Raw genomic sequence first — 21,566 nt, forward strand, 5'->3', positions numbered from 1 at the left:
AAACAGAGGGAAAGAGTCCAGACACAAAGAAAAGACTAATTGCCTGGAAGCTGTTGAGAAAGCATAATGATCCTGAAACAATCAATCCACAAGAATTACTGGTTTTTAGATTTTCCTAAAGGTCCTTCAACCTTTGGTCATGCCTACTGCTGGTCGGCAGGTGGAACACAGTGTGCTTTATATGTGAGTTTTCTGGTCTGACACTGTCATTGCGAACTAGGAGCCAACCAGATGAGCCGTATTTTGTTGCACTGAGCTGTTTAAGGAGAGGTCTGGTATGCCACGTGTAGACCACTGCTAAGGTGACAATTCAACATGAAAAAAGGTGGTCCTGCCTTCTGCTTTGAGAACTTATTGCTTAGGAGCAGAAGCTGTGGCTGATGTCAGTAGTGTGGTGACCCTTGTGCCTGATGGTCTGTCAGTGATACTGGATGAAGGGATCCAGATGTTACTAGTTAGATGTGGCTATTCTGTGGAAATGTATATGGCAGTGATGTACAGAGTCAGGTTCAGATGGTGTATGTGTTCAGGTGCAATCTGAATCTCATTAGTTAAACAGTGATGTTACCCATGTTATTAATTTAATCTAAGTGGCTTTGTAACTGTACCATGATCACGAAGTGGCATAGGGTTTAAATATATCTAGAATAATATTATTGGCTATGTGGAACAGCATATCTGATTTCCAGTGGAGAAGAAAATTCAGTACTGTAACTTGGTGCTGCAGTGAGAACTGCCTTCAGAACTAATGCCACCGTGTTTACTGACTTTTCGCTGTGCTTAGGGAAGCAGGCTTGGCTCAATCTTTACCTGGATGTAGAAAATGGCTAGGGGGAGTTGTCGGGAAAGCAAACTAGCAACCTGTTACCAATGGATTTGTCTTTTGTGGCTGAGGCGCTGGCAAACTCTCTTGTGCCCAAGAACTGATCTGATGGTTATGTACCTCTTAAAAGCTGTGAACTTTATTTGACAGAGGATGCTGTCAGTCAAGTAAACAACATACTTGTGTAACCTTAGTCTTGCCTGGTAAGGATTCTGTAGTAAGGCATTGTATCAAAGCACTCTCCTAGCTGTAAATGCATTGCCTGGTGAGCAGGAGGGTGACAGGGTCTAACTTTACCTGAGGAATAAGCTGATGTTTCTCGGCCAATGATTGCAAAGGCTTTAATGGGAATGTTGGCTCATTGAGAAGTATGTGACCAGGCGCTTTGCCACGAGAGCTGTGATGAGGTGCTCTGTTAGCCTCACCTTTTTGCAAACTGGAGTTGTATTTGTTAGAGGAATGGGTAAAGGGTTCCCTTCTCTGCCACAGTTGCCCTGTCGGAAGAGTACAGCAGATAGTGAAATATGAAAATACAAATAGCTTGGAGCCAACAAACCATTTAGTTGAAAATGAATGAAAAATAAATATTCTCCTGTAGAGCAAGCAGGATATATTCTGGACCTGTCTTTCCTGTGACCTACAGGATTTTAAGAGAAGAGCTTCAGAATTTTATTGGCATTGCCACTATTAGACCAACTTTTCTCTCCCTTCTCCCCAGACTGGGGTCAGCGTTAAAGAGAGCATTAAGTGAATGGCTAATGGAATTAAGGGTATAATAATAGAAGGATATAGTGAGACAATTGTATTAACAAGAAATAAATCATGTTGAGTGTAAGGTAAGTGTTTTTTAATTGATTGATGGGAATGATGCTCTATAGGTTTTTTCGAGGACTAACAGCCACTTGCCTTCCCATCTACAGTAAAAAGCCAAAAGGGAAAAAGAGATAAGAAAATTATGCAGCGGGGAGATAAATTATTCAGAGAAGATGGCCATTTTGTGCTGACATCACTAATGTGAAAAAGCATTAAATCTTTGACACTAGCTGCATTCCTCAGATGTTGTGGTGGCTGGAACAAGGTATTAGAGATTACAGCTAGAACACTACTTCAGCTTCCCTGGATGCCTTAAGTGGCTTTCCAAGGTGATCTAGCAAGTAAAGACTCAGCAAGGGCTGTGGGTACCAAGCTGCTCTGACTTTTTTTTTTATTTATATTATTCTAGTGACATCATGTCTAGTGAAAACAGCTCCGATATTCTATGTAGTATGGCATTGTTGCCGAAATCCGGAATAAAACTCCTTAACAGCAATGAGAAGTTAAGAAGCAGGCACTCCTTTATTGCAGCGCTGGGCACACGGGGGATCGCTCCACCTATTGTGTGCACCTGGCTAGTCTAACTGTGCAGGTTAAATACACACCTGTTATACATATTCACTAAATTTCTGGAAAATGTTATACATAATCATTAGCTTTCCGATAAATCATTAGCATATGTAAATGTCTCTTCACGCAGGTGCCGTGAAGCCCTCTGGTGGTCTTCAGAAGCCCTCTGGTGGTCTTCCATAATCTTCCTCACTTGTTCGCTTCTTGACCTCTCTTAGGTGATTCTGCGCAGTACGATTCTCACCATCATCTATATTAGTTTACATAAAAATGCATACTATGTCTATTCTTAAATATAACCTTTCTAATAATTGGTCCTTCAGGCACACCATCTTATTAATATTCTTATGTTAAAACAATCATTGGTTAATCTCACTTAACTCTACTGATTGGAATCCTTGATAATTAGATCAAGGTGGGAAGAAGGGTAAGGGGTTTCCAAGCAGCAAACTAGTGTCCGTAGTGGTTTCCTTAGTTTCCTAAAACAAACACTACAAACCAACAAATCTTTGTCAAAGTTTCTGTGGTTAACTGATTTTAGACAATACTTGAATTCTTATAGTTACACATAGTACATTTTCTAAAGTTCCTATGACTAATTTCAAACTTAACCCTCCCTTACGTATGCTTCACAATTTTCTACTTCTTAATCAAACCAAACTCTTTTATATAATTAGATTTTAATTTCTTTATCAAAATATTTGTGACAGTGTGGAGATACAGGCGGTGTACGTAGAGGTTAATGAAAGCTGGTGGCTATTTTAGGTGTGGAGCTTAAATCTTGTGTGAACGTAACTCCACTGAAAAAAAGGGGAGATAGGAATTTTAAGTATGAAGTGAAGCTTTTAGGGCCAAATCTGCATGCTCTATAAATTATCTGGTTTTTACAAACAGAAGCATGGTGCCAAGTTTTCACCTTTTCAGGACCTGGCTTTTTTCAGTCAGGGGTGCAAAAATTAAGATGCAATTTAAATAGAAACTTTGTGAAAAGGCAGTTAAAGGTATCTTCCAAAGGTCTAGAGAGTATGTGAGTAAAATCAAAGCAATGTGAAGGGAGAGAGGTCATTTCATGGCTTTTTTTAGTTGAGAGCTTTTAAGCACTGCAATTAAAGTGCCTTTCATTGTCAATAATTCACCAGGACCCTCTGTGTGATGCAAGACCTTAAACCTAACCTCGTTTGATTCCTCAAGACTTTAAACAACTGTCCCCCCAACAATTCCCCCATCTATTCTGTGCCTGTGTTGCTTTTCCTGAGGGCAGAGTTGCAGCTGGCAGTCTGCACTAGCGGAGATGCCTATGTGGAGGCATATCTCTGATGGTGGGCAGCGTGGGGAGACCACTTCAGTAGCCTCGTTGCTTATGTGGTGTGCTCTTGTACTTCTCCATCAGAGAGGCTGTAGTGGCGGAGAAAGCCACTGCATGCAGCAGCACTCACTTCAGTAGAAAGAAAGAATTTAATAGGCTTTGAGGAAGATTTTGAACCCCTGATGCTGTGGAAACAATAGGAAACTGATGCGAGTGCATGAGTCACTGAATTTAGGCTCTCTGTATTTTCACAGAGAGGCTTAGGGAGGTGTGATGCCCCATTGAACCTTTCAGGGATGGTCAGCGTAAGAGGGTTTTTTACTTCCAATAGAGTAACCCTTGCCTTCTTACACCACTAAGACCACAGATTTCACATACAACCCTTTAGTGACTGTTAACAATTGGGTTAATGGGTCCCTTAGAGTTCAAATCTCTGGATCAATCTTACCAGGCAACTTGAATGTAACTGTAGTGTTGCTGTTTGCAGCTGACCTGAATTACATATGAACACACACTGTTTTTCAAAGGAAAGAGCAGAAGCTTGTGTAGTTTTCTGATGTGTTTGTGTAGCTCTTCAATAAAGCAAAACAAAAATGTTTCCTAACAACGTCAGGTCCTAACAGTCAGCTTAGTAAAATGCAATAAAAATAAAATTGAGAGCTTTAATTAATACCTTTTTGAAAGGAAGTATCTTGTTCTATAGGTAATTTCCCAGCAAAATACACAAAACTTGCTAAGTAAGCAGCTTTGGATATCACTGTTGAGGGATCGGCTGTGGTGTTGCTGTCCTGCAGCTTCAGAACTCTCTAAATGCTTGTCTTTGCATTAGTGGTGTCCTGTGGTCAGCCTGTCATTGACTTATCAGTAGCCGATTGCACCAATTTTTGACCATACCACGGTGTCATTTGCTGTAAATTAATTTACTTTTGCCATTAACTACAGACAGTATGCGGTCAATTCAATTTTGTCCATTAAAGACAATAACCCTAGCCAAGCTCTTTGATGCTATTCTTAGTTCATCCCTTGGGACTACTCTACTTACATCTCCAGAGGTACTGGTAAATTTATATTATCATTCCTTGTCCAATATTTGTGATTTGTTGGCTTTGCTTTAATACATGGACAGTTAGGTCTAAATGCAAAGACTCTTGCACAGAGTAATCTCAGGGATGTGAAAGTTCTGAGAGGAGAAAGCAGAGTGCAATGGAAAAAAAAATTGCAGGGATATATCCTCTTGCATAAGAGAAGACTTAACTAAGCTGTATATACAGAGTAGCAGACATGCAAAGGTGGCCTGGGACTCCTGTCTGTCCGTGTGCTGTGGAGTATTTTCTTTTCTAGCCCTCTGTAGGGTGAGTGTCTATGAGAGACTAAAAGAGTTAATGTCTCAAACGTTGTGGTGGGGCAAGTTGTGCTTAAGGACTGACTCCATAACAACAAACTCTGCCTGGCAAGGAACCACAGGTGAAAAGAAGCCCATCAGCACCAGGAGGGGGAGGGTGCACAACTATGTGCTATTCTGATATGCTTAACAGGGCAATTCACCATGCAGTGAAGTAGAAGTTACTCCCCAAACGACCCCCAAGCCCAAAGGCTCGCAAACCCCTTGTGACACCTATAATTAGGGGCCTAATGCCCACCTGAAGGAGGGGCAAGGATGATAAAAGGACACAAACTGAAGCCCCTTGGGTGTAAGCCCACCAAAACTGCACCCCTCAGCTAACTGAACCAAGGCTGGACCCAGGACTGGTGAAATCTCTCTCTTCTCTCTCTCTTTCCATTTTCCTTTTCCATAATCCCTACACCTCATCCCTTAAGACATAAACCGTTGACCAAGTCTGGGACTAAGAGTGGATCTAGCTGCCCCTAGGCTCCTCACTGAGGAGTCGTCTGGAAAGTAAGGAGATCTGATCTGAACCTCGTGACTCAACGGGAGGAATCTCCTAATTGTGTTCCCTGGACTGATTCCCAGATAAGCAAGGCCTGCAGTATATGTTTGGTGATGCATGGTTAGCACATGTTACACAGTTTACTGACATGGTTTCATGCCAATTTTTGTTGTGAGCGTACCAATTTTGGTGTGAGCATGCCAATTCTTGTTGTGAGTGAATAAAAGTTGAGTTTTGTGAGTTAAAGGATCCCTGGTGTCATTTCACCTTAATCCTGACCTGGGAATCAGCAAATCTGAGTTTTCGTCCTGAGAAACTGGGATGTGACAGTGCCCCCAAACCTACCCTGCTGTAGAAAGCAAGATGTGATTGCATACAGCAAATCTAATACTTGTTGTCTAGATTGGAGAGTGGTCACCTTTGTTTCCTTACCCACAGGCTGACAGAGATGACTAATTTTACCACAAAATATGGTGAGGTCTCCTGAGTTGCTTGACACTGTCTTAGAATATCCCACAAGCTGTATGTATATTTAGATGCTCTACTGATAGGGGTCCTACTCCAAATAACTTTGTAAACCCCTGATTTAAAGGTTACTTATTATCAAAGTAATATGAGGGGATTGAGAGATGCATGCAGTTTATGACTCTTCCATGGCTTTATTGGGTATGGGAGAATCTTCTAACCTGTTTACTTCGGCTCCTTTTGCATGCAAAGGTGGCTGGCAAAAAGGAGAAGGAAATAAGGAAATTTTTTTTGTATCCTGTCTGTCTTTACACATTTAGATTCAGGTTCTTGTATAAACCCTCATATCCAGGTTCCTTATAAGTTGTTTTCTTGCTCTCCTGTGACATGTTGAAAAAAGCTGTGCTGCTGCTTGGGTAGACCTAGAGATGTGAGTGTTACGTAGCTTTATTGTGTTTGTCCCCGAGTTCTCTTGAATAGCCAAGTGTTTGGGTTTGGGCTTACGAAGCAGTGTCAGTGCCTCTTGTATATTAGCTGTTGATAGTGTGTATATATAGAAGGTACTTTTGGAAGTCATGTTTCCCCTAGTGATACAGAAAACTAGAAACTATATTGAATAGCACATAACTTCTTGTGGTAATAGGTTCACTTTTTCTTCTGCTTGTCCAGTTCAATGAAGAAATGGTTTTGCTTCAGACTTTTTTGTAACTGTGTTAGTTAGGTTTTTCTTTACAGGACCTTGTTACCTAAAATCTGGGTCATACACTGGCTTGCTTATTGAAAGAACCTGATTAAGTGGAAGGCAGTAGTGACTTTACAGTCCGGCCTCTAAAAGGGAGGAGAATGCACACAGGATGACATGGAAGTAGCATCTGTGCAGGACGCAGACAAACTCTGTTCCTCCAGGAGAACACATGTTCTGCTCTGTATGTGGTGTAGAAACACTTGCAATATTTCACTGCTGTATTTTGGCTGTTTTATGTAGAATCAAAAGGTGGTATGAGGTATTATGCATTGGTAGTGCTGTATACTTTTGGACAGCCTTCCAGTTGTGAGCCTGCAGCACTCAGAGGGGTGGAAGAAAGCATCATAATGCTGGGGAACATGGCAAAGTCTGAACTATCAATCTCTGAAAAACAGGAAAGCAAAACCGATTTATGTGATGCCTTGGCCAACAGGAGGAACAGAGGCTGCATGTTAATCAGAGAAACTTAAACAGGCAAGAGACGATTGGAAAAATATCTCCATTTCTTTGGGTTAATGCAGTATGCTAGCCTTTCACCCCTTGAGACAGTAGGATCAATTCAGGTTTGGGTCACAAGCGGAAATGAGGTTAGCAAGCTCAGGCTAATCTCTAGTGGACATTTGTCTACATTATGAAGTCATTGTGTGATATGGTAGGAATGGCCAGCAGTGTTTTCAGGGAGGCTGGGGGAGCTGGGACTGCTTCAGCAGTTGTAGCCGGAAAAAACATTATCTTCATTCTGCTTAAAGCTGCTTTCCAGGTATTTTGTCTTGTTGCTGTCAAAACCCCCATACAAACACTTGAACTTATAGCAAGGCCTACTGTAGTGCTGTCCAAAACAAAGCTTATCTTGAAATGACTGATATGGCTGAAATCTGACTTTTAATGTACACACCCTGTTAAGTGCTTAAGCAAGTGCTGGTGGAAGGCAATTCTGTCTCTCAAAATATTGTGACTTCCACCACTAACAGTACCTTTGAAGCATGGGGCTCTTTACAAATAGAAATGTGAAAACAATACTTTCCCCAGGGAACCAATACCTAGGGTATAAAACTAGTGGCAAGAGAGGAGTCACGATGTTAGGACTTGGCCATGTCATGGTGTTTAAGGGACATTGCTCTCAACTGTATCGGCTGCTGAGGCCAGTGTTACCATTTGTGGAACTGCAAAAAAAGAATGGGCAGGAGCAAAATTAGGGTGTGAAATCAAGTTTTTATGCAGTGTTGTGGGACATCATTTGAATAGTTGATACTTTTCAGTGAGTAGGATGGCCAAAAGAAGAGACTGTGGGAGATAAGAGGATAAATAATAACTTTGAATTTTAAGGAGAGGAAATTGAGGTGTAAATGCTGCAAAAATGGGGAGAGGTGGATCAGAAGATCACTAGGTGACAGTCTTTCAGTGATGGGTTGCAAAGGGGCTGGTTGTTGATGCTGGAGGGACTGAGACGGAAAAGAAATACCTTAATTTTGTATTCTAGCAAATGCCAATTCAGGATGGAAGTTGCAGGCAGCTAAAGTAAGCTTACAAGTTAGTAGCTTGCTCAGTCTCCTGGCATGGCTTTTTCTTCCTTAAAAGGTTAAAGCAAAATAATGTCAATGTTCCTGGCTCTCTTGCTCTTGGTTTGAAAGTGAACAAGTACAAAGTTGAAATGAAAGGGGGAGGGAAGAATAAGAATGTGAATGTTGTGCAGAGTGGAAGCTGTTTAAATGTCTCTGGCTGTAATCTGCTCCATTTCTAAGCTTTAAATTCACCCATTCCTTAATTTAGCTACAAGAATTGTTCCTCCCACCTTGCCTCAAAACTCACCTGCTATTGTGTCTTTCCTGGGGCCTTTTTCTTTAACTACTTTGCAAAACCTTAGAAATAAGTTGTCCTCCCAGGCTAAAGAGCCATGGTGCCTTGAAAATGTGTTTGCTGCTGTGTTAAACTGCATAGTTCCTGCTCTTTTAATTTCTCCAGCATGAGGACTGAAGTGGGAGCGCAGTGGGCAGCCCAGCAGCAGGAGAGGATCAGACAGTGTATGGTGGCTGTGCCTGTTTTTTCTGCTAATGGCTTGGGGATTTTAAACTCTCCCAGCCAGCCCACAGTTGGGCCTTGCAGTCACGTAGCCGACTCACCATGGACTGACTCTGTAGGCACAATTGCCATGTGCAGCTGGCCAGCAGCTGTCTGGCCCCTAGGTGGGAGGTAAAATTAGGCTCAAAGTGGTTTTTCTGCGGTGTTTTGCACGCTATTAATGTGCAACAGTTTGGGGTTTTTTCTTAATCTGAGAAACTTCCATTTGCTTTCAGACTGATAACAGTGATTACCTCAGAGTAGAGCAAAGACTGGATCCCCTGTGTTAAGCACTTAAGTGCCTGGAGCTTATTTGGGGACTATTACTGCAGTGGGTGCATGTGGCTCCTCTTGCTGGCAGGAGCCATGTCTTTGGCCAGTGTTTCTGAGCCCTGGCTTTGCGACTTGACAGTGTTTGGTGTTATTAGCTTGATTGCAGTGTGTGGTCGGTATCAGGACTTAATTGTTTGATATTTGTGCACCCTGATGAGGAAGATATGCAGACTGCAGATTTAGGAAGATGTGCTGCAATTCATCACACTCCTTTCAGACAGTGAGTGGGATAGAAGTAACGGAGGTCTTGGAACCAGGGCATGCCCTGTGCAGCACAAAGGCATGCTCTTGGCTCCTGTTGGGTGCTCAAGGCCCCTCCATGCTGGCAAATTATGGAAAGCCATTGCTTTCTTCCACTGTTCTTTGTTCTCTTCCCACTTTGATATAAGCATATATCCCACCAGCCTCACTGCAGACCTTAGTGAACAAGGCAATTGTCTGTAAACACTGGTTTAAAAGTAGTTATAGAGATTCTCTTGGATTGATCCAGTACATAGAATGAGTGTGAATCACAAACATCACATCTCTAAACTGGTGGGGCTATCCAACAGAAAGCAGTTAGTGGAAGGGATTGTTATAATTTAAATAAATTATTGTTACTGATTTGCATCTACAGGCTTTTGAATGGCCAAAATGGGATAAAACCCACTGATCTCTGATCCCAGGGAGAAAAGCCTGCTTCTCAAGACTTCTCTCCTATATACTGCAATAGCAGTAACTAATTTTCTAAATGCTAGATCACTAGCGTCATGAAAATTGTCGGCTGGCAAATGACTTCCAGTAAGTGCTTGTGTAAGATGTTTACTTGAAGGGTCTACATCTCACTCCTTGGTAGCCCATCCTATTAAATACAGAGTAACCAGTGCTGGTCCAGGAAATGACTAATCCAAACACTACTAGAAAGAAGCTGAGAGACTATTCCAGGGAGAAGCCCCCGTATACTTACACTTTTCATTTTCTTTGTGCTATTCCCTAGACATCTCCTATGGACTACTATGGAGACAGGATCCTGGGCTAGACAGACCTGGATCGGATGCAATAATGCTGTTCTTACAGCCCCAGTGTATGTACTATTTATACACTAGGCTGCTCGGAGAAGGCTTAACTGGGCAAACCCTGCCAGGTAGCTCTCATAAAGTCTGCTGTAAACCAGTGAGGCTTTTGGTTATGTGGGCAGTGGTCTGATCACTGGAGGTCTTGCAGGCCATCTTCCCATGGTCAGCCCATGTACCCACACCAAAAGGAGCAGGGGAACACCAAAAGCTTTAAGTTGTGCCTTGGAAATGCAGGGGGCACAGTATTCCTTGGGGCCTGGGGGTGTCCAGCTAGAACAAGTTTGGGGCAGGCTTTGGACTGAAGCCTGCCATTTGAGTAGCCCTGTTAACCTTCCACATGCTGCAGGAGCCCTTGCAAAGGCAGCGATGACAGTGTGAACCCTACACCTTAAAAGTAAATGCTAGGGTCAGACGCTTTCTGCTTAAAACAACAGTATTTGAACACTGAGCATTTGTCCAGGGCATTCAATTATGCCACAAGTAATGGTTTGGGATTTTTTGTGCTTTCTTCCTGATATAATTTTTTGGAAATCTGCGTTGTTGATGTTGAGACTACAAAATGGCTTGAGTTTGTACATTACAATTAGTATGAGCTGGATAGTAGTGACATGTCTAGTCTAATGGCCCTTCTGGTTTCCTCAGAGAAGGAGGTATTTGCATTGAAAAGGAGCAGAGTATTAATTGCATGGTTTGCTGCTCAAACTCAGAGCAGGCTTTCATCTAGACCACTGAGAAAGATAGGAGTCTACATCTACCTTCTCACTACACATTTATTTCTTTTTCACATATGTAGAGCCAAGAGCAAGAAAAAAATATTCTTTTAAAAGCTGTGAAGTGCCATATTATGAATGAAGCATATGTTATGAAAAAATATGGATTGGAAAGTGACATCACTGAGCTGAAAGGAAAGGGCACCCTGCTGAAAGGGAGTTAGCAAGGGCATATCACAGATGCAATAACCAAATTAAAAGGCATTTAAACATATGTTGTCTCTCAAGCTGTCAGCAGAACTTCATCCTTGCTGCCTTCTCCCTTAAATCATGTTGTGCTGTGGACTTGCGTGGAGATGCTGCTCTGTGTCCAAAGAGTTTCAGGTGCCATTTTCAGTAGCGGGAGGTGTCTAGCCATGCATGGAAGGCTGCACTCTGAGTGATGGTTGCAATGATATGCTCTGGAGTGTTCAGTTGGATGCCAGGTCGGTGGGTGCTGCCGTACCACTGGGGACCTGTGGGCAGGTTCTGGGCTGGGTGTATCAGTTCTGACATTCAGTAGTTGTCTGCTTTTGCTGCAGCTCTTGCATGCCCCTGGATGAGTCAATTTACTGCTTGGTTTACTTTCTCTGCCTATAAAGCAGAAGCGATGGTATGTAGTCGATCCTGTTGTCCTACACTCTCAGAATCCACTTGCATAGGTGAGGGCCATGTAATTAAAAGATGAGATGAAAAGAGGATCTGCTCTCTAGGAAGTTACAAACCTGCCAAGAAAAACTCCTGAAGAGAATTTTTATCTTTTATGCTTGGATGCTGACACAAAGCAAACCCTTACAGCTTTACCTGTAATTAATGGAAGGTCAGTTAGACTTTGTCCTAATAGTATTTGGATACCAGAGAGAAAAGGAGACACTCCTAGCCCAGTTGTACAAACATTGCAGCCTGGATTCTGCTGATTCTCTTTTCTATGTTGGCAGTCTTTTACCCGAAATACTGGGATCCTGGCCACAGACTCCCTGGTAATACAAAATTTCTACCTGCTGTTCCTTGGAAGCCAGCAGGTGAAAATTCACGGACCACGACTGCAGTATATTGAGGGAGATTCTAATAGTCTTTCAGTAAAATCAATGGACTGCAAAAAGTGAGAAGAATATTTTCATTTTTTCCTGATTTTTTGCAGGTCCCTGTTGAGCTCTCCCTGGCTTCCATGAAGCAAAACAAATAACAATCAACCTGTTGAGACTCTAGAGCTAAAAATGACCACAAATTTTGTTGTTGTGGAGGCTGCCAACATGAAGCTTTAAAATATTGCAGAGAAAACTAGGTAATCAAAACTTGTTTAAAGAGTCATTCAAACCCAAGGTGAATAGGTTGACCAGATCAGCTGAAAGTCAATAGTTGTCCCCATTGCATTGCTGAATTAAGCTGTTGAATTGGCCCCTTCCTAAATCCTGTCTTTGCCTCCTGTTGCAACCATGTACTGGAAGTGCTGGGGAGAAGCATGTGTGCCTTTGCCCTATTGGAGTCTTTACTTTTGCTTAGGCTGATCTGCTTTTGGAGGAATGGGATCTGCTCAGCTCCCTGCTGTTGCCACTGAAAACTGCTTTGTGCAGGTTGTAGGCTTTTGGCTGCCTGATCTTCCCACAGGAGTAGCTGCTGCACAATGCCAAGTATAAGATGCTTGTTCAGGGGAGGGGTGGACTATGAATTGCTTTCCCAAGTAGAGCAAATCAGGCAAGCAGGCTCTGCTGCTTCTCTTACAAGCGTCTGGTTGGCTTAACTTGGGTAAGTTTATCCCATAAAAGGCAGCTGCTTGCATACCACCTGCTTCTACATCACCACCTTGAGCATCTGTTTGAATATGTAAATAAATGTTTCTGGTAATGATTGTAAGGGATCCCTGTGTTAGAAGAGCTGTGGTGCTGCTAATGTGAAGTAGTGATGGGTGAGCAAGAGGCATGGGTTGCCCCCAACACTTGGTTTTTCAAGTTCCTCTATGGACCAGAGAAGCATGAGGGAGTAGCTGTCCTGAACTGAAACAGCAGGAGAACAGAGCTGTGTTTTACAGAGATGCAGCATCTGAATTTGTGGTATCCTGGGTGAACTTCTTTGGTCAGTCCTCTCCCCAGCTGGCTTCACTCCTCCCCTTGCACTCACACAGCCTTGTGCTCCCATGATAATCATCCACCCCCAACTATTATAAGCAGTACAAACAAATGACAAATCTCTGGGTGCAGGAAGGTAACAAGAGGCTGATCAGAAGCTTTAGTTATCTTTCCTTCATGTTTATTGCAGTCTGCTGCAGTTATTTCAAAGGCACTGACATTGATCGACAGCTTCTATTAAGGCCCATCCAAGGCAGCTGGATTGAACAGATACATTAAATAAAGCAGTTATTGCTTTTCATTGCCTTTCCGTAAAATATCACTGCTAAATAGCTTCTGCCATCAGATGCAGTTAGGTACATGGTTTTAATTTGAGGGACTGCTTTATAACACTGCACAATTGACACTGGTCTTTGTTTCCCCCACAATAATGATTGTGTACATCCTGGAGAATTGATGAGCTGTCTTCTGAGGGGGGAGCTGGCGGGGGGGCAGCCGCCTTTGTTGCTCTCGCTCTTTTTTATACTTGCCATGCTTGTCAGTTGTTTGCAGCACAGACAGAAATAATGTCAAGCAGGGCCCCTTATCTCAGGATGTTGTAATGTAGCTGCTGTAAGCCCTCGCCTGGAGACGAGATAAGAGCAACCTTACAAGCTTGTGAGGGAGTGAGAAGGGGGGCCGGCAGTGCCATTGCTGGGACAACAATGGCAGAGCTGTCACTTGCACATTATGACTCTTTCTGGTGCCAAGGAAGAATATGTAGAGTGGTGAATAACACGCAAAAAAATAAAAGTCCTGAATGTTCATCTAATAATGATGTATTTGTAACAGGATTATACTGCCCAATGATATTCTTTCTTTTATCTCCCCACTAAATGGTGGGGCAGCTGTGTGCTTTGGCACGGCATGATGTCCTTTCTTTTGTGTGCTGCATATTAATCCTTTATTGAAGTAATTAAATGTGTGCTTAATGGCAATGAGCTGGCAGAATGAACGTACAATTGAATTAGCAGTTATGATGGGGGACCATGCTACAAGATGAACTAAATGCAATTACTGTAGGCATTTTTCTCCAAGTCGAATCTGGCTACATGACATGACTTAATTACAGGTTGTTAGACACACTCTCAGATCTCGTAGTGGTGCATGTGGAGGCACAGCTTCAGCTCTGTCGTGTGCCTGTAACACATGCATGGACACCCATTTACTAAGAGATTTAGCCCAGCGAAAGGGTCAATGCAGATTCCTGACACTGCTGCAGGCAGCTCTCATTTGTGGTGGGAAACACAGATTAAAAACCAGGCAAACAACAAAAGAGGAAGGCCTGTGCTGTGCTACTGGGAATCCGGTGGGGTCTTTGATCAGCAACTCGTTGTCTCCTGATCACCCTCCTTTCTTAGGGGATACCCACTCTTTCTTGAGGACAAGGTGGACAAAGAGCAGGTAGGAGAGTCTTCTGTGGAGTCCTTCTCTCAGTACGTGTGCCTGTGGTCAAACTCTGCTCTCAGCAGGACTACAGATCAAACTATCTGCCCCCAGCTGGACATCTCTAGACTAGCAGGAACAGAGTTTGGGAGTTGTGTTTTTTAAAACATTTTGGAAACAAAAAGGAAAAAGGCAAAACCATGCAGAGCTTTTAGTTTGCAATGCTAACTAAGTTCTACAACATGACCTGCAGTTGCATTAGGACAAAGATAGTGCTGTAATTTAGGATGGGGTAAGTCTCTGAGATTTCTGACACTAGGGGGCCTGTAACTCCAGTACTGGAAGTACAGATTTGACTGCTCTTTAGTGATCTAAAATGTCAGATCCTGGGTTTCCAGAGGTATTTTGTCACTCGTTCAAAATTGGACTAGGCTTTAGCTGTCATCAAGGAAAGATTTGGTCTGTTCTGATAACTATTGAGTCTGGGTCATTGTTAGCAGCATGTAGACATCTCCACTGTCAGGGCCTGCCTTGTGTTCCTGACACACAAAAGACAAAGCCTTCTTGCCCCAAGCTTCTGCGTGCTCTTAGGTGCTATGTGTCTGTTGTAGCCAGTGTTGCAAGCCTTTGAGTAAGGCACGCTCTGAGGTATGAAATCTCTCAGAGAAGGTCCTGAGGCAGAAATGTGTTGTGGCCAGTCAGGATTCAGTCTGGAGGCAGCACAAACTTTTTCTTACATCAGCAAGAGCTCTGCTATCAAGTCAGGGCATCGCAGAGCTCAAACTGCCAATCTCTTGTGGCCCATCTAGGGCCACATCATCTAGTGACTGCAGACCTTTCAGGGTGTCTCTGAGTTCCTGTGGAAAGGTACAGGTGATCAGCGTTGCATTTGGTTCTCCACTTCTTCTATTTTTTTGTGCCCTATATTCATTTCTAAAGTGATGGTGAAACTGATGGTACAAAATGTAACTGTTTATGTAACAAAAAAAGTGTTTTTTTATTTTAAAATAACAAGGCAAACATTCCGGTCACTAGGGCTCCCAAGGTTTATTTTATAGCCTTCATTCTCTTTGGGGCCATAAATGAAACCCTTTCAGCCCTAATGACCACAATGACTTTCCTGATCATGTTATTGCTACTTTGGCACATTTATTGCTTTCACATGCACTAATGGATGAGTTTGGATATGTTAACAATTTATATATTATTTGATCCTAAAAAAGAGCCCCCTCCCACCAACCAAACTAACTTAGCCCTGAGGATTGAGTAGCTTTTAAGGAGTATAAATGAATTTAATGCTTTAGAAAGAGCTTCTGTAAATTATGAACATGACACCTATTACATTAAGCTGCATTAAGCATTAATACATCTTCATTACTGGCAGGTTGCCCAAGCCTCCAAGGTTGAAAAAGCTGCCTGAAATGCCCAACATGGTAGTCACCTAAGCTGAGATTTATGACCCCTCTTTGGGAGGGTGGGACACCCTGACTCTCAGCCTGCTGCATTTGCCCATGAAAAAATATTCTCCTCATACCTGTTGCGTGATGGCTTTTCTCCTAGAGTTTTGATGGCCTGTCTGCATTGGAGTGTCAGACTCTTAGGTAAAAAGGTGCGATAAATCTCGTAGGAGCCACTGCAGAGAAAGAAACTAGTTTCGCTAACCTTTTTAAGGTACTGGTAGTGGATTGCTTAACAGATTTTTCTAACCACTGGCCAAAACTTATCTCACTGAGCATGTAATAGTCATTTCTTATTGTAAATCCTTTCTGCGCTGTAGGCACCAAAGGCTGGAATTGCTGAATTGGTGTTTTCAGTAGCTGTGGAGGAAGAAAGTCTAAAAAATAATCACAGTACATTAATGGGACTCTGCTCTACACCGTCAAAGAAAGAAATAAAAGTGATTTTAGTGTCTTAAAAAGCAATATCCATTAGACTCAGATTTGGCTAAAAGTGGACTGAAAGGCTCTTATTTCAACAAGATGTACAGGCTCAGGGAAAAAAAACAAGCTAAATGCTTCTGACTTTGTAATTGATTTTATGTGTTACATTTATGAGACTTTCAATTCATGTTCCATATGGGATTTAGCACTGAGGTGTTATTGCAACTTCTGAGACAGTTATGCTGTCGTTCTTGAAGGAACGATTTGGCAGTTCCTCTGTTCCCAGAACAACTACTGACTTGGGCTCAACGTTTACACCTTGCAATGGACGAATACTTAAACTAGGGTCTGTTTTTTCACAGATGGGAATACATAGCACATCTTGAGAATATGGGTGCCACATGATGCTGTAATGAGTCTCACATTGGCAGGGAGAGGGTAATCCACTGTCTCGGAGAGGCTGTAATATGAGACTGCAATCCAAGCATAAAGCAATGTGGTCACTATATGAGATGGAGATTTAATGGATATTGTTCATGGTGTTGGAATATATGAAGCAATAAATTGCTTTTCTGGATGATTTAATGCTGAAGCAAGGTTGAAGACTTAGGTAACTGCACATGGTTTACTGCAAATACACTAGCTTTACAGTGGTAAACGTAGAACCTATTAGCAGAGAAGGGAAGGAAAAACAAGCAAACCCTGAAGCCTTTTAATCAAAGCAATATTCCAAGGTTTAAAGTCAAGCTCTTGGAAGTTGAGAAATACCATTCTTAAGGTAACCTAGCCTTCTGAATCCCATACTCTGTGAACGTGTGGGTGTATCTGCATGTCCACATTTTGTTATGGATTTCAATTATATAAAAGCATGTTTGTTTCTTCCAGATACTACCAGTCTCAGTGCACAGCATGAACCATGCACAAAGTGTGAAACAACTCTCCAATATTTCTTCCTGTAGTGATGGCTCAATGACAGGGGTTATGTAAACTCTGCAATAAATATGCATTTAATAATTTCCTGATGTTGTTCTTTGTGGCAACAATCACTGCTGTAGAAAATATTAATGAATTTATCTTTATTGCTTTCCTGTGAAACAGCCAACTAACCCACTTGCATCATTAAGTATAATTCACCAGAAGTCAGCGAGAAAGTTCGAGTGCTTCAAGTTAAGCACATGCTTAAATCTCTATGGGATCAGAGCCTTGAATGCCTTTTCTGGATTAGTGCCAATGTGAAAGTGAAAATAAACAGTAAATGACATCAGTGTGACTTCTTTGAAAGTGTGAAGCTTACGAGTATGTCCTGAAAAGCACATTAAGAGGAAATAATTAGACATGCAGAATTTAGACACGCACTTATGTTTAACTGGATCTGTGCTTGCTGTTCTTTGGCTTGTTTGTTTGGGGTTTTTGTTGTTTGCAAGCAAACACAACAGGTGATAGTATTGTCTGTTCTCTTAACTGAAACTTAATTTGAAAAGGGCATTGGGTTTTAGGGAGATGATCCTAGTTCTATTGGTGTCCATGGCAAAACTCCTATATAGAGAAGTGTGTCCAGGAGGATGTCCCTGAAAATGATACACCATAAAAAGTTTTCTTCCTGCTGTAAGGTGCCTTCAGGAAAGCTCTGTGCCTTTTGTCACCCTCTGAGAAGCTTGGAGCTTCTGAAGAACATACTTGTTTACTTCATTACCTCATCTTGTGTAGATTGTCAAACTTGCTTTTCTGTTGAGAAACTCACAGTAATAAAGTTGCTTTTTTAACATCTTTCCAATTTTTACAGAAACTTCTTTCATAAACAAAGTCATGTTAATTATTTGCCTAGCCCTTGTCATAAATTAAACGTTTATCAGAAGAATTTCTTTTAAGTTTGCTTTATCATTTATCATTAGTTCCTACACATTTTAAGCTGTACAAGGGAATACAGTCTTGAGCCTTTTTGGTTATTGTAAAATCCTGTCCAAAGGCTGGCAGAAACTATACGTCACTACTAAAGCTAAGCAAAAATTTTGCATCTACTAGCTTCAAAGGAGTTGAAGAAAAATATCCTTAGAGCTTGAATAGAATAATTGAGCTTTTGAATCAACTCTAATATTTAAGCTAAGAATTTGCAAGTGTATCTGAACATGGGAAGATCAAGTACTTGAGGTTTCTCTGGAAGTTAGAAAAGACTGCATAGAGGTTAGGATCTCTTTTAATTGAAGGCTTGTATGATAATTGCATCCAAAGCCAAAAGATCATTGGGTTTTTCTTGTACTAAGTGCTGTCCTGACTCTACAAGATGTCATGGTTTGTTACAGGAGGTAATGCTTCCTATTAGGCATAGGGAGAGAAAATACAGATGCACTTTAAAGCATGTGAAGTGCTTACTTCTCTGTATAAACCTTGTATTTCTAGATGTTCCAGGCTATAGTAAAGAGCATAGGCGATTACTCTCTACTCTGCTTCACAGGAAAACTTGATAAATGTGCCACTCATTCCCTGATTTAGTAAGTGCGCACAAAGGGGTTTGCAGGTTTCAAGGCCTGAAATCCTTTCTCAGGGAACACATGTGAGATGGTTAACTAAGTTTAATGCTAGAAACATGTATAGTAAAGTCTGTGTGCATGTGTATTATTTTAATATATGTATTTCTATATACACACACTCTGATAGAACAGCATGGATTAGGGTGGTAAACTGAGTTTTAATGTGACACTGTACCTTCTGTATAAATATACAATTATCACAGTCAGCTTACTTTTTTACACCTGTCAGTGATTCATAGCAATATTACATGGAAGAATTTCGTATATGTAGAATGTATGTAGTTTAGAAACTATGCAATTGTCAATATTTATAAAACATAAAATATTGCACTTCATAGACATGAAGTGCAAAAAGTGCATAGAAGTTGGGAATTCTAAAACCAGAAAGTTATCCATATTTAAGGAATTCTGTTTTCTCTTCTCTCCCAAGTAAGTAGAAGTGTTGTGCATCCTAGCTGTTGTCTTTGTTAAGCCAAGCATCTGAATGCATTTTACTGTGTATCTAGAACAAATGCAGAGTGACCTTGGCCCTTTGAGTGAGCTCACTTACATACTTAACTAAATATAAAGATATCTGAAAATGTTGGCTCACATTGTTGCAGCTTCAGTCTTAACCAGTGGGATACCAAATGTACTGAAACCAAGTAATAGTTAAAACTGTATTATTTGATTATTTTAGTGCTGCTAGAGCACGTGTTCGCTGGGGCAGGGACCAGCTTGATGTCTCTTTCACAGCTTGAAGTGGATATTGTTTTACTGTCGAGTGAGTTAAGTAGGAAAATGCTCTAATATTATAAGTAAGAACTGCTTTGCCCCTGTGTAGCCCTTGTTTGATGTACCTGATTGTTCCTTTATTATGCAAAGGTAACCTAAATATCAGGGGTGAGATTAGTTTAATGCAGTAAGCTGCTTGTAAGGCACAAGGGACTCTGTTGGTTATAGTGCATCTCTTAATGACCTGCTCAGTGTGTGTCCCATTCAAAGCACAGGGCAGGAACTAATCTGATTACCAGTTTCAGTGCTGTTGATTGGAAATGGCCTGAGAATTGGAAGGAAGGTGCAGAAATGAATTCTTTGCATAACTGGTTATGTTGCTGGTAATGCCCAGGCCACCTCATCTTCAAGGCTATGCTTGCTAAAGATGAGCTAGCAGAGAAAGGAACACTTTTTTCTTTTCCATTTCGGGAATAGTTGACCTTAGATTTATACACATTATAAATGTGCTTACAATACAGACATTCTATAGATGAATGTGCTTCAAGTAAGATGTCAGTGTCCAAAGGTGTGAATTCCATCAGTTCCCTTCCAGGTTTTGGGAGGGAGGTGAGTCTGGCACAGAGCTGTGCGTGGGACGCTTCTGCAGGCACGAGCTCTGAGAGGAGGCATTAGGGAATATGAAATGGTTGTAGGCAGTGCTCCACCATGCTGTGTGGATGTGTTTTATAAAGCCTGTTGTGTTTGACCATTTCCAATGCTTTCCAACAGGAAGGAAGATTTGAAGTCAGGAATGTTCTGCAGAGTTAGCTCCTAGATTTGTAGCTGTATTTCAATGGTTCATCAGAATCTACAGTCAGAGACATTTGTTCTTTCAAATCCCAGTAGATACCAGGGGTTTTTGCATTTGTCCCTGACTGATCTTAGCCAGAATCTGCACAGCTCAGGTATGTGGGATCCTCTTGCTGTTCCTGTTAGACCATTTGTTGTCATGGTTGCTATGAGCTTTCTCGATGATATAACTGCTGAAAGTTTTAATGAGACTAAGATTGTTTTTACAAATGAGCACTGAATATGCCATTAAAATTGTTCTTTCACTGAAGGACATCATACTTGAGAGGCTGCTGTAACCACAGGGAAAAATGGCTCAGACGCCATCCAATCAAGTCAGTAAATCAAAATAAATAAATGGAAATGCTGGGGGCTATGAGCATGTACTTGATGCAGTTCAGGGTAATTACTGTTACCTGAAGAGGGGGAATCCATCATGTAGAAGCAGCCCTACCTGTGGGTGGAAAACCTGCTCAGAACAGCATGGGTCCACCCTCTTGGCAGGAGACGTTGCCTCTGAGGGCACAACATGAAAGTTGAGCTTGACTTTTTTCAAGGACCTCAGTTATTTGTTGGCTTACTACTTTTGCACAGGCACCTCTCTCCCACTAGAAAGTGATGATCCCAACTTCTGTCCAGGAGGGATGTCATTTTCTTTTGGACCATTGAGAGCGAACAGATCTTGTGATGCTGCTCATTTGCAGTGGCTGAACATGTTTTGCTTGTAAAAATGATCAGTGAATGTATGTGTGTTGATGTAGGATACCTAAACTCCGTGATGGTGGAGATTTAAAATGTTGTGGATTAAAGTAGGATTCCTCCATGTATTTCCTTGTTTGGAATAAATGGTGGTATGAAATGCAGCCTAATTTCCCCGGAAAGAGAAAATCAGTTGACCCTCACATTCCTAAAAGCTGAACTAAAAATTTGGAGGCTCACATCAAAGCTCTGTAAATAAAGTGAGTAACACTTTGGACGCTTCTGGAGGGAAGCGGGGGAGGGGGAAATTCCCTCTCTAAAGAACACCCAAGTATTTAAAAAGAAATGGTTAGGTTTAAATATCTCACTGTTTTTCTTCTCCAGGGCTCCATGCTGAGGATTTTATTTTCCTTTGCAATGCTTATACTGCTGAGCCCTTTTCTCAGAGGTAGGCTGACGTTAGCACACTGAAGCGACTAGCAGGTTCACCAGAGCAAGTTTATTTGTAGTGTGGCCTGAGTTGCGTTTGAGGGTGCCATTACAATTCAGAAGGCTCCACAAGGTTTGAATATCAATGGCACTTCAAAGGACTATAGCTGTGAATGGGCAGACATGCT

The sequence above is a fragment of the Buteo buteo genome, chromosome 1, assembly GCF_964188355.1.
Source record: "Buteo buteo chromosome 1, bButBut1.hap1.1, whole genome shotgun sequence".
Taxonomy (NCBI): domain Eukaryota; kingdom Metazoa; phylum Chordata; class Aves; order Accipitriformes; family Accipitridae; genus Buteo; species Buteo buteo.